Source organism: Acomys russatus, chromosome 30 (assembly GCF_903995435.1).
Source record: "Acomys russatus chromosome 30, mAcoRus1.1, whole genome shotgun sequence".
NCBI classification, from domain to species: Eukaryota; Metazoa; Chordata; class Mammalia; order Rodentia; family Muridae; genus Acomys; species Acomys russatus.
This window is the reverse complement of record NC_067166.1, coordinates 21,198,188-21,211,688: the sequence shown is the minus strand read 5'-3', so window position 1 is coordinate 21,211,688 and position 13,501 is coordinate 21,198,188. Positions and strand designations below refer to the sequence as shown.

At 42.4% G+C, this 13,501-nt stretch overlaps 2 protein-coding genes across 2 annotated transcripts in view; one reads left to right on the top strand and one right to left on the bottom strand.

Moving 5' to 3' along the window:
- Taf9 (TATA-box binding protein associated factor 9) overlaps nt 1–13,501 on the bottom strand; it is a 720,252-nt gene that overhangs the window by 297,588 nt on the left and 409,163 nt on the right. The gene's annotated exons all lie outside the window — the stretch shown is intronic.
- The window catches only part of LOC127212339 (baculoviral IAP repeat-containing protein 1b-like), a 179,828-nt gene that overhangs the window by 68,305 nt on the left and 98,022 nt on the right, over nt 1–13,501 (top strand). The window lies entirely within an intron of this gene.

The following is a 13,501-nucleotide window of genomic DNA, read 5'->3' as shown; positions in this document are numbered from 1 at the left end:
GGTATATTCATGTGGTGGTTTGGATTGAAATGGCCCCCATAGGCTCATATATTTGAATGCTTGGCCCATGAGGAGTGGCACTATTAGGAGGTGTGGCCTTGTTGGAGGAAGTGTGCCACTGGGAGTGGGCTTTGGGCTTCAAATGCTCAACTCAGGCCCAGTCTCACGCTCTTTCTGCTGCTGGATGTAGAATTCTCAGCTGCATGTCCAGAACCATTTCTGCCTGTGTGGAGCCATGTTCCTGCCATGATGAAATGGACTAAGCCTCTGAAACTGTAGGCCAGGCCCTGTGAAACGTTTTCCTTTATAAGAATTGTCATGGTCAGCTGGGCATGGTGATGCTCAAGTTTAATCTTGGTGTAGTAAGAATTTTGGTTTCTTTAATAAACCCTAGTTATGATATGGCATATATTTTTGTTTTAATCCCAGATGTGGGATATGGGGCTGCTTCAGATTGTCCATACTTAACTGTGATTTGTCTTGTGCTTGGGCAGGAGCATGATTCTACCAGATGAAGATTGTTTGTGTTTGGAATTCTGGGGAGTCTTGAGAGAGTATAAAAATGCCAGAGTCCTGAAAGAAGTGGCTGCTTCTCCCACTGCTCCTACTGCTCCTGCTGCTCCTGCTGCTCCTGCTGCTCCTGCTGCTCCTGCTGCTCCTGCTGTTCCTGCTGCTCCTGCTTCTGGTTGGTATTTGCTGATTGCTGGTTGCTGGTTGCTTGTTGCTGGTTGGAGAGAGCCTGATTGGGAAGATCAAACTTGCCCAAAGGACCTCAATTGCCTAAATAAGCAGGAAGTAGTTTAATGAAAATGACGCCCCCTTTTCCTCTCTAAAATTTTATTATTTCCTACCTAGTTTTGGGGGTCTGGAAGAGATGGACATGGCATAGGGAGGCAGAAAAAGAATCCAAAAGTGTAGCTCAAATGCCGCTATATCCTAACACTTGGGAGACAGAGGCAGATCTCTTTAAGTTTAAGTCAGGACAACCAGGGCTGTTACACAGAGAAACTCTGTCTTGAAAAAGCAAACAAACAAACAACAACAACAACAAAAAGAGTTGTTCTGGTCATGGTGTCTCTTTACAGAAATAGAACACTGACTAAGACAATAAAATTGATTATGATAGTCATTTATATCATAATGTATATTGAAACATCACTATTCACCTAACTGGCATACTTCAAATATGCATGCGGGAAAGCTTTTTTTAATTAGGAAAAGCATTGGGTATGTCTAATAAAGTTATACAGTAGGCATTCTTTTAATTCTCTCTGGACTATTTCTCTTTTGTCTGTGTTGTTTCTATACTTAATATAGAGAATCAAGTTTGTGGTGTAGCTCAAAGATGATGCGCCTGGTTAGTATTCGTGAGGCCCTGAGCGTCGTCCCCAGCACTGAAAAGAAAAGCTTAGCTTTAAAGCATTGACTGAGGCTGTTTCTGTTGAGACAAATTGATCATCGTTTCGATTATCTGATATGTTAATACCTTTCAGAGTCCTCTGAAAAGACAGGAATCATGAGGATATTTACACAGGGAAGTTTGGGGAAAGTGTAACACAGTCATTAGCTCTAGCTGGGGACTGGACTAAAGAGACTGGCTTGTAAGGAATAGGAGGAACTCTGACCACACTCAGGCTCTCCAGCCTTGCCTGAGAAACCCTGGTGTTTAGAGCAATGCCTTGCAGGACAAAACCATAACACCAAAGCTTGTAGGACCGTGGAGCTGCAGGGCTGTATTTAGCTGCAAGAGACCTCAAAATGAGCAGCTTAGCCACTGTGTGCTGCCTCAGGTGCTTATGGATGGAGATGGTTGGTGCTGCAGGGACCTCCTTACCTCTCCAGAACCAGCAGGAACCACCAGGTGTCTCAGCAGCGCCCTCTACTGACCACACTGTGCATGCAGCGATGACAGAGGAGTGATGTTCAGAACAGGATGCCTGGAACTACATGGATGCTTAACTTAGAAAGAGGAGGCATGGAGATCCAAGATGGCACCGAACACACAGGGTGTCTGATCTGCAGGATAGAGACTAGGGACCAGGCTGGGAGCTACAGACCATGAGACCTGAAGAGCCCTAGGTGAGAGGAGTCCACAAAGTGTAGAGCACAGGTGGGTCCGGCCTCAGGCCACCCAACTGACCCACGGAGGACGAGTGCCTAGTCCCCTAAGTCTGGACCAGTGCTGTCAGTGAACTGCTGCCATGTGCTGTATCAGGGACTCGGTATCTGAGACTGAACAGTGGGCAGTGTTACACCATCCTGGAGCTGCTTGCCTTGGAAAAAATGCAGAAAAATGGGTAGTTCTGACCCCAGACTGACCTATGAGTCCTGAGAAAGCCCAGGGGCTGGCGACCACATGGACCCAAAGCCCAACAAAGCCAAGCATGAGTGACTCCTCTGTGCTCTCTGTCTCACTCTCAGACTGATCTCTGGGCAGGCTGTTGGAGGGAGACCTGAGCATGTGTATCTGGGCCCTCCAGCCACAGCTCCAAAGCTGCACACTTGGGTTGACTGATCTAAGGCCTCATGTTCTGAATGGATTGGGCAGAAACCTCCCTCCCTGGGGACTGTTCCCTCACACTTGAGCAGAACTGTTCTGGCCTGAACAGATGGGCAGATGCCTAGCTAGCCACCACAGCTCAGCAGAGGCTCCCACGCTCTTGGAAGGGTCTGATCCAGCCTGAGAGGATCGCACAGAAAAACTATCCACTTGCCCCAACATCACAATTTCGAACATCTATGCTCCCAATACAAGGGCACCCACATTTAAAAATTGAATCAAGATCAGATAAACAAATTAAATAGTCATATTTCTCCTATAGAAATAGAAGCTGTCATTAAAAGTCTCCTCAAAAAAGCCCTGGGCCAGATGGTTTCAGCACAGAATTCTATCAGACCTTCAAAGAAGAGCTAATACTGATACTCTTCAAGCTACTCAACAAAATAGAAATGGATGGAACATTACCAAACTCCTTCTATGAGGCCACAGCCATCTTGATACCTGAGCCTCACAAAGATCCAACAAAGAAAGAGAATTTCAGACCAATTTCTCTTAGGAATATTGATGCAAAGATACTCAATAAAACACTCGCAAACTAAATCCAAGAACACATCAAAGACATCATTCACCATGACCAATAGGCTTCCTTCCAGGCATGCAGGGGTGGTTTAATGTACAGAAATCCATCAATGTAATCCACCAAATAAACAAACTGAAAGAAAAAAAAAACCCACATGATCATCTCCTTAGATGATGAAAAAGCATTTGACAAAACCCAACACTCATTCATGTTTAAAGTTTTGGAGAGATCAGGGATACAAGGCACATACCTCAACATAATAAAGGCTATATACAACAAGCCAATAGCCAACATCAAATTAAATAGAGAGAAACTCAAGGAAATGCCTCTAAAATCAGGGACCAGACAAGGCTGCCCACTTTATCCATATCTCTTCAATTGGGTTCTTGATGTTCTAGCAGAGCAATAAGAAAAAAAAAATGGAGATCAAGGGGATCCAAATGGGAAAGGAGGAAGTCAAAATATTCCTATTCACAGACGATCTGTTAGTGTACATAAGTGACCCCCAAAATTCCACCAGAGAACTCCTACAGCTGATTAAGCACCTTCAGCAAAGTGCCTGGATACAAAATTAACTCAAAAAAGTCGGTAGCCTTCCTGTATACAAATGACAAATGCACTGAGAAAGAAATTAGGAAAACTACACCCTTCACAATAGCCACAAACACTATAAAGTATCTAGGAATAACTAACCAAGCAAGTTAAAGACTTGTTTGAAAAAAAACTTCAAATCTCTGAAAAAGGAGATTGAAGATGACATCAGAAGATGGAAAGATCTCCCTTGTTCATGGATCAGGAGAATTAACATAGTAAAAATGGCCATCTTACCAAAAGCAATTTACATATTCAGTGCAATCCCTATCAAAATATCTATACCATTTTTAAAAGACATTGAAAGATCAATTCTCAATTTCATATGGAAAAACAAAAAACCTAGAATAGCTAAAAAACAATCCTGTACAATAAAAGATTCTCTGGAGGAATCTCCTTACCCAATCTCAATCTGTACTATAGAGCAACAGTAATTAAAACAGCATAGTACTGGCATAGCAATAGGCTGGTTGACCAATGGAATTGAATCAAAGACCCAGAAATAAATCCACCATATATGGACTCTTGATTTTTGACAAAGAAGCCAAATCTATTCAATGGAAAAAGGATAGCTTCTTCAACAAATGATGCTGGTCTAACTGGACATCTACATGTAGAAAGATGCAAGTAGATCCGTATTTATGCACAAAACTCAAGTCCAAGTGGCTTAAAGACCTCAACATAAAACCAGAGACACTAAATTGGTTAGAAGAAAAAGTGGAGAAGAGCCTGGAACACATTGGCACAGGAGACAACTTCCTGAACAGAACACCAACAGCCCAGGCTCTAATATCAACAATTAATAAATGAGACCTCATGAGGCTGAGAAGCTCTGTAAGGCAGAAAACACTGTCAACAGAACAAAGCGACAGCCTACAGACTGGGAAAAGATCTTCACCAACCCTACATCTGGCAAAGGACTAATATCCAAAATATATAAAGAGCTCAAGAAATTAAACACCACCAAACCAAATAACCAATTAAGATATGGGGCTCAGAACTAAACAGAGACTTCTCAACAGAGGAATATTGAATGTCTGAGAAACGCTTAAAGAAAAGCTCAACGTCCTTCATCATCAAAGAAATAAAAATGAAAATGACTCTGAGATTCCATCTTACACCCATCAGAATGGCTAAGATCAAAACTCAAGTGACAGCTGACGAGGATGTGGAAAAAGGGGAACACTCCTTCATTGCTGGTGGGAGTGCCAACATGTACAACCACTTTGGAAATTAATCTCGCACTTTTTCAGAAAACTAGGAATAGGGTTACCTCAAGACTCAGATATTCTACTCTTAGGAATGTACCCAAAAGATGCTCCACCACACAACAAGGACATATGCTCAACCATGTTCATAGCAGCCTTATTTTCAATAGCCAGAACCTGGGAACAACCTAGAAGCCCCTCAGTCAAAGAATGGATAAAGAAATTGTGGTACATTACACTATGGAATACTACTCAGCTAGTAAAAACAAGGAAATCCTGGAATTTGCAGGCAAATGATGGAACTAGAAATGTTCATCCTGAGTGAGTTAACCCAGACTCAGAAAGATACACATGGGATATACTCACTTATAATTTGACACTAGACTAACAGAGATGGTCCCTGAAATTCTTCACTTAGCCAGAGATTGGGATAGATACTGCGGACTTCCTATTGTGACTCTAGGTTTGGGATATAAGAAAGAATGGAGAAATAGAAGGATCCAGAGGGGGCCAAGAAACCTACAAGAAGACCATTAAGGCTGGCAGATCTGGACCCAGGCCAGTCAGCTTACACTACTGTACCAAGCAAGGACAATGCATGCAGTAAACCTAGAAACCCTATTCAAATCTAGCCAATGGACACCACATTCTCCACAGTTGTGTAGAGAGCACAGATTGACTCAGACATGAACTCTGGTGTCCCATATTAGACCACTTCCCCTTGCTGGGGAGGTCTGGTGACACTCAGAGGAAGAGTAAGCAGGCTACCAGGAAGACACCTGATAGGCTGTGATCTTATAGTGAGGGATATAGTGGAGGAATAGAGTGAAAGAGGGAGGGAGGGGAGGGAAAATAGAAGTGAAGAGATAACAAATGTGTAATCTGAATAAATTACTTAATTTAAAAAAGAAACAGGAGGCAATGACTTGGTAACTGACTTAACTCATTAAATGTAGTAGCATGGGTGAAAAAGAACCTAGGTGAGCTGTGTACAGTAGCACACATGTGTAAACTCAGCTACTCTGGAGGCTGAGGCAGGAGAAGCACAAGTTCAAGGCCAGCCTGGGCAATCTAGAGAGACACTGTCTCAAAATAAAGTCAAGGAAGAGTTGAAGGGGCTGCTCAGTGGTAGAGCACTGGTCCAGCCTTTGTGAGGCCCTGAGTTTGGTCCCTAACATTGCAAAGAAAAAAAAAAGAAACATTTTAATAAGGGTCAGTGGTCCTGTAACCCCAGAAGAAAACAAAGTAGAGTTGTGGATCCCAATCCCAATTGGTACATCTACCAAAGAACTCCTGCCCCTAAGGCTCAGGAAACATTGCAGAAGAGGGTGAGGAAAGATTGTAAGAGCCAGAGGATCAGGAAGTTTGCTGTGAGACCATATCTTCCGGTAATGTCTACACCCATAAAGCCATGAAGTCTAAGCAACATGACTGCCCTAATCTGACCTGAATGAGGATGACACCAGTGACCCTGCCAAACTGGATGGCGCAAGACCAGGTGGCCTCAACCCTACACAAGGAACTATAGGCAACTGAGGAATACTGAGATTGGGAGAAAACAGTCTTTCTCAGGGAGGAGCACACAGGTTGGTGTGTTCTCTGGTGGACCTACCTCACAACAATTACAGGGCGACCACAGAGAACACACATGGACACTCTTAATGCAGAAAAGAAAGTCTTTCTCACCAGCTGGTGGCTGCATTGGCACTTGCCCAAATCATGCACGCCCCCATCCTCACTGTTCTTTGTCATTGACACACAAAGCCACATCCTGGTTGACGTTTAGCAGGAAGAGCTAACAGAAGCAGAACTACAGAAGCCAACTTAGCACATTTAGGGACTTTCTTGGATCCAGGAATCATGGGCCGATGTTCATTGATTAGGTTTTGTTTCTGTTTCGACAGATGTTAGGGCCTACATGCTGGGTTTAAAGTCAGAATGGTGCTTCCAACGTGGCATTAATTGGGCAAGGGTCTGGGGGCCTGTCACAAAAACATATACACAAGTAACATTATACAGATTGTAGGTTGTATTTAGGCATATATATATATGTATATACACATATCTTTGTATGTAACAACAATTAATGCAAAGAGAAGTCATGAATTTAAAAGAAAACAAGGATAGATAGATATAGATACAAGAGAGGGTTTGGAGGAAGGAAAGAAGAGAGAGAAATGATGTAATTACACTATAATCTCAAAAAGAAAGGGAAAACGAATAAATCAAAAGCATCAAACAAAAACCTAATTAAATTTCCAACTTCCTTTTCTGATCCCACATTCAGTATGCCAGTTTGCCTCAACTTCCTCTATCCTTCCACTGCATCCATCTGGGCAAAATCTATCCTCAGCTGCCTTTCTGAACGTCTCCTGCACATCCTTAGAAGATTTAACTCATTTTCAATCCTTCTTAGAGACTGTGCTGGCTTGAATAAGAATGGCCCTCATAGACACGCATTGAGATGCTTCAGAAGAGGCTCTAGGAGATGCGGTCTTGTTGGAGTAGGCGTGGCCTTGTTGTAGAAACTATGTCACTGGGCATGGGCTTTGGGGATTCAAATGCCAAAGACAGGCCCAGTGTGTCACTCTCTTCCTGCTGCCTGCAGATCCAGATGTAGAACTCCCAGCTACCTCTCCAGCGCCATGCCTGTCTGCATGCTGCCATGCTTCCAGTCATGATTATAATGGACTAAACCTCTGAACCTAGTCCCAATGGTGTCTCTTCACAGAAATAGAAACCTTAAGTAAGACATAAACCAAAACCCACTGAAATAAAGCTTACATTAAAATACAGTACACAGACAAATATCACAATTGGATCAAGTAAAAAAAGAGATAAAAATATAAAGTTATGAATAACAGCGACTTCAGATATGATTTTATTAACATAAAAAACCCCAGCAGAAATCCAGAGAATTTTCTGGAATTTCTCTGAGGAAGAGTCTTCACCTCAAACCAAATTTTCATTTATGTCGTCTCCCGCAAGGTTTTACCTCCTCTGTTGCACCAAAACAGCTGTTTTAGCATCCTAGAGACCTCCACACTGGTACATCCAATGACAATCTATCTATCTATCTATCTATCTATCTATCTATCTATCTATCTATCTATCTATGTATCTATCCTCTGTCTATTATCTATGTATCTATCTAATCTATGTATCTATCTTCTGTCTACTATCTATCATTTATCTATCTATCTACTATCTATCATCTATCAACTATCCATCTACCTCGTACCTATCTATCATCTATCTATTTATCTTCTATTTATCTATGTATTTGTCTAATCTAACCTTTCACCCACTAAGTCAGTTAGTGCTGATCATGTGAATGTGGGCATGGGACCTTCAACTGGAGCTTGGGACAACTACAAGTAGCCAAAAATTTTGGGGGAAATATGGTTCTCTTTCCTCATGCATCTATCATAGCTCTTGAGTAAGAAAGGGGGCCTAGAGAAAGCTTCACTCATCCATGAGAGAATTTTGACTGGATTAATTGTGTAGATCTTGTGCAATTAACCACAGCTGGTGTGAGTTTATGAGTGCAATAGTCATGTGAAATCCTGCAGTTTCATTTCATAACACCCTCCCATCATCCTTCTCTTACATTCCTTTCAGCTCCTCTTCTACAATGTTCCATTGAGCGTTGGTAGTACAAGAGGAGGCACTGGGAAAGATATCTCATTAAAAACAGACACTTTTCATTTAGGGCTCAGCCTCCGTCTTTTACTGTGCTGACTAATCTTGGCTGTTAATTTGACTACATCTGGAATCATGTAAAAAACCAAGGCGCTGGAAACATCTGTGAAGGACTTCCCTGATTGGATCATTTGAGGTGAAAAAGGCCTCCCTAAATCAGGGCCATACCTTCTAGTGTCAACCTACATAAAAGACATGAAAGAATTATGCTTCTGCTTTTTTCCTGCTTCTCCCCCCTCCCCACTTTTAGTGGAAAATCCATCTGCCCTGTTGCTGAGGCATTCCTTCACTAGCATTACAAGTTACTTCTTTGGGATTCCAGTGTAGACTGAAGACCAGCTGAGACAGCCAGCTTAGTAGACTGACCCAGATTTTTGGCCTTTGTAACATAACAAAGAATATTCATTGTTGAACTGGCTGGACTGGATCACAGCCTGTAAGCCACTAAATTCCATATGTATATGTACACACACACACACACACACACACACACACACACACACACACACACACACACACACACAGAGAGAGAGAGAGAGAGAGAGAGAGAGAGAGAGAGAGAGAGAGAGAGAGAGACTATTAGTTTGTTACATTAGAGAACCAACTAATACACTGACTCTCAGCACTTTGATGAGTTATGCATCTCAACATCAACTGCTACTGGCTACTAAATAAAGCTACTCTGACTAAGGTTGAGAGCAGCCCAGGTCTACAGGTATCAACATAAATATTAAGAAGACCTTCAACAACATGGCCAGTTCACAAAAGAGCAATAGTGGTGTCTTCATGAGGGTCTAGGACCTCCCCAACTTTGAATGAGGATTACAAAATCAGGTAGGAAATTTCTTCCAGTATAGTGGCCTCAAATCCAACCAGAATGAACCAACCATATCACTACTGCACCAGTGGAAATAACTTGCCTAGTAGAATAGCAATGTAGGATGCAAATACCATAACTGGGTAAGATCACTAAGGTCCTCCCACAACCTCCTGCAGCCTTCATGGCGTCTTCTGGCACTACAAAGGCTATCAGGTAAGGAGAGTTTCCTAGTCAACTTTGAGACTGATTTTTTTTTATGTCCTGCAACAAAAATACTTGTATATAGTCTTGTTCAAGGGCTTTTGTACCTGTCATTTCCTTTTCCTGGGACATTCTCCCTTCTGTTTCAGGCAGATTTTTCTAAAGGAGCAGAACTGATAGAATATATAGATTTAGGTCAAAGTAGAAATACAGATGCACACACACACACAGACACGCACACACAGACACACACACACACAAACACATCACTACATATCCAAATACATGACATTTCTGAGATTGGCTTACAGGATGTAGTCTGGGTCATCAAACCATGGTGGATTCCAACTGAGGCTGAATCTGGTAGTTGTTTGGTCTACAAGGCTGGATGTCTCAGCAGGCTCAATTTGGCACTGGAGTCCTAGAGAGTTCCTGGAGAGCTTCTGGTGTTCAGTCCATGTTTTAATCATGAAGGAGTTGGTTCTAATGAAGGAATGACATGGCAACAGGATAGATGAACTTGCCAGTGAGAGTGAAAGCACAAGCAAAAAGCCATTTCCTTCTTCCTTATCCTTTCATCTGGGCTGACACCAGAGCGACCTGCCCACCATTAGGATGAGTCTTCCTCCTCCAAGTAACTGGTTCATAAAACCCCTCACAGGAATTCCCAGAGCTTGCATTTTATATAGTCAAGTTGACAACTAAGATCAGCCATCCCATTAGAATAGAATAAAGTCATTAAGGTGAAGATCCCATTGGTTCCTGGTGACTTCCTAGGATAGATCAAAAACAGTCCATGTGCACACACAGTAAGCCAAATAAATTTAGAAACTTAAAGAGAAATAAGATGGTGAGGACAAAAGTGTGGGAGGGAGGTGGTCACATACAGATGTTAGTGAAGGACACTGTAATGGAGCTTATGTTGTGAGCTGATGTGAAGTGTCCCCACAGGCTGCTCATGTTTCTGAGCATTTACTTTCCAGCTGGTGATGTATTTGGTAAGACTCTGGAACCATTAAGAGGCGGGGCATGGTGGAGGAAGTGGGTCGCTGGGGACCCAGCCTTGAGACTTTATAGCCTGGTGTCACTTCCTGTTCATTTTCTCTGCTCCCTTGCTGCTGATGCACTCTGGCCACCTGGATCCTGCTCTTCCAAGTCTTCGGTGTCACGATGAAATATGTATCTTCAAACTGTAAGCCAGAATAAGTCTTGTTTTCTATGAGCTGCTTGAGTCAAGTTGTTTTATCCCAGCAACAGGAAAAGTCATAGCAGGTTGTGCTATGAAAATGTGTTAATGCCTGGCTGCTGCTCAGAAGAGGTCCAGGGTAGGATCTCTGGTGCTGGATGCGGATGCCCTTCCAGTTCACTTTATCTCTTGGGTGGTCAGAGTTGATGGCTCAGGCAACAGATCAGGATTGAAAGAGAAAGGAGGAAAGGGGAAAAGGAGAACCCAAGATTTCTTCTCTAGGGACTGGCTGTATCGCGGCAGTGAGGAGAACTTAAACTGACCACAAGTTTCCTATGGCTGAGGCTGCAAAAGCGGCTTCTGGCTAGAAACTGCACGGGGTTGTAAAACGAAGCCCTTTGATCTGTAGATAGGCCTTTTTGCAGAGAGCTCCAATAAATTGGTGTAAACGTAGACTGAGTAACTTATTTGCTACTTATAGCTAAGTCTGCTAGCTTATTTGGGAATCTATAGGGAAGTAAGAAATAAGGGAGAGATAGAGAATACACCACTGTCACACATACATTCAAGAGAAAGGGTGGGAGAAATTGGGCATCACGACTTCAACTGAAGTTAAGCTTCCTAATTTTCAGTACTGTTTAGTGTAGATGGCCATACTTATACTTCTGAGAAAAGGGAATTACCTCATAGTCAAAAGAGTACAATTAATCACAAAACAGATGAATTTAAAAATATAATATGGTCCATATTTTAAATCTAAACATTTCTTATCTACGTATCCATTACAAAGTTCATAGTGAGTTCAGAATGATGACGGTTGACAGGGTCTAAAGTTAATAGGGTCTGAAACTTATAAGAGTATACAACTTATCAACTAGATTGGACCTAACTATACATTATCCAGCTATCTCTTAGTTCATTATGAGCTCAGGACAATAATTTTATCTCTCTTTCGTTCTAAGAAACAGAATAAATTCAGACATATCTAGGTAGCTTCATTCCACTTAAATTCGTGTGAAGTTTAAACAAACCTGCCTGTATTTATGGTGAAATACCAGGATTCGTGGTGCCATCTAGAGTGGAGGGCTTATCTGAAGCCACAAATCTGCTACAAGGCTATCCTTAGTGAGGCATCTGGGGGTCCACAAAGGTATTTGTTACATCCATAAACTAGCCTTAACTTTTAATACTATTTGAATCAAACCAGAATTCCATAATCAGGGATTAATTCATCTGAATAACAACCAATACATCTTCAACAAGATCCTGTAGGAAGTTTGCTCAATCAGAGCTGGTCATCCCCAGAAAATAACAGTTCACACCAAGGCCAGATGTATTTGCTTTTGGTTTTTCGAGACAGGGTTTCTTTGTGCAATCTTTGCTGTCCTGGGCTCACAAGAATCCCCCTGCCTCTGCCTCCCTTGGTGCTAGGATTAATGGCATGCTCCGCCATGCCTGGCTCTAATGCCAGATTTTAGAGAGATGCAGCAAAGCACAATTGACAGGGTAGTCAGAGGTTGGAAGCAATTCTTGGGTACATCACGATACAGACCTTGCAAATATCACCTCCAGAGATCTCTCATGCCTACTGGACTTCCCCAAATCAATGGCTCCTAACAGCATGTTTGGAAGCAGTTTGGGGGTGCATCGTGGTACAAGACCTTGCAAACACCAGATAACCTCCTAGACAGCCCACATGCCTAGTGAGCTCCCTTAACAGGGTGGCTCTTGGCAAAAATGAAAGTCATTAAGCAGAGCTTTAGGCAGGCGAGTCATGGCCAGTTCCTCCTGTGAAAGGAAGACCAGGAAGCTAGAGTTGGGCAATTACTATGACTATAAATAAGAACATGACCTTTGTCTCATAATTGCTGAGGAGATTGTAAGGTGGGGGGCGGGGTATCCAGAGACAAGTGTGAAAAGAACTAGTCAAACAGTGCAGTAGCTGGAGGATCAATAGAACTGCAGAGGGACTATTGCTGGGCATTTTACATGCTAGTGACAAGGAGTTCTTTTTCCCTTATGAAGGAGAGTCAAATATGGTGTCTACCACACTAGGGGAACTCCTAGAGACTGTGTGATGAAAGAGTGTGTTTTGTCTGAACAGGTTCAACTTGGCCAGGTCTGGTGACACATGCTTCGAATCCAACCATCCCATAGACTGAGGCAGGATGATGCCAGCTTTGAAGCCAACATGGCCTATAGAGCAAAACCCTGTCCTCAGAGAAATGAAAACCTCCAGTTTGCTTCTGCTTTTGCAGATGTTAGGTAGGCAAATTCCAAGTAGAATGAGGTAGATAAAGCATCGTGCGATAGGTCTAACTCTACCTGAGGTGGCTTTGCTATTCCTGGGAGAGCACTGAAATGTGTGGATTGGTCATAGGCTTGTTCAAAGGGGTTCCTCGTTTTGACTTATTTTAAAACCTTTTGAAGCCAGATGTGGTGGCACACGCCTTTACTCCCAGCACTTTGGAGGCAGAAGAAGGAGGATTGCTGTGAATTCGAGGTCAGTCTAGACTACAAAGTGAGTCCAGGACAGCCAAAGCTACACAGAGAGACCCTGTCTTTAAAAAAGAAGAAGAAGAAGAAGAAGAAGAAGAAGAAGAAGAAGAAGAAGAAGAAGAAGAAGAAGAAGAGAAAAAGAAAAAACAACAACAAAAAAGAAAAAAACAAATTTAAAAACCTTTTAATAATTTCCTATCTTGGAACTGTATTT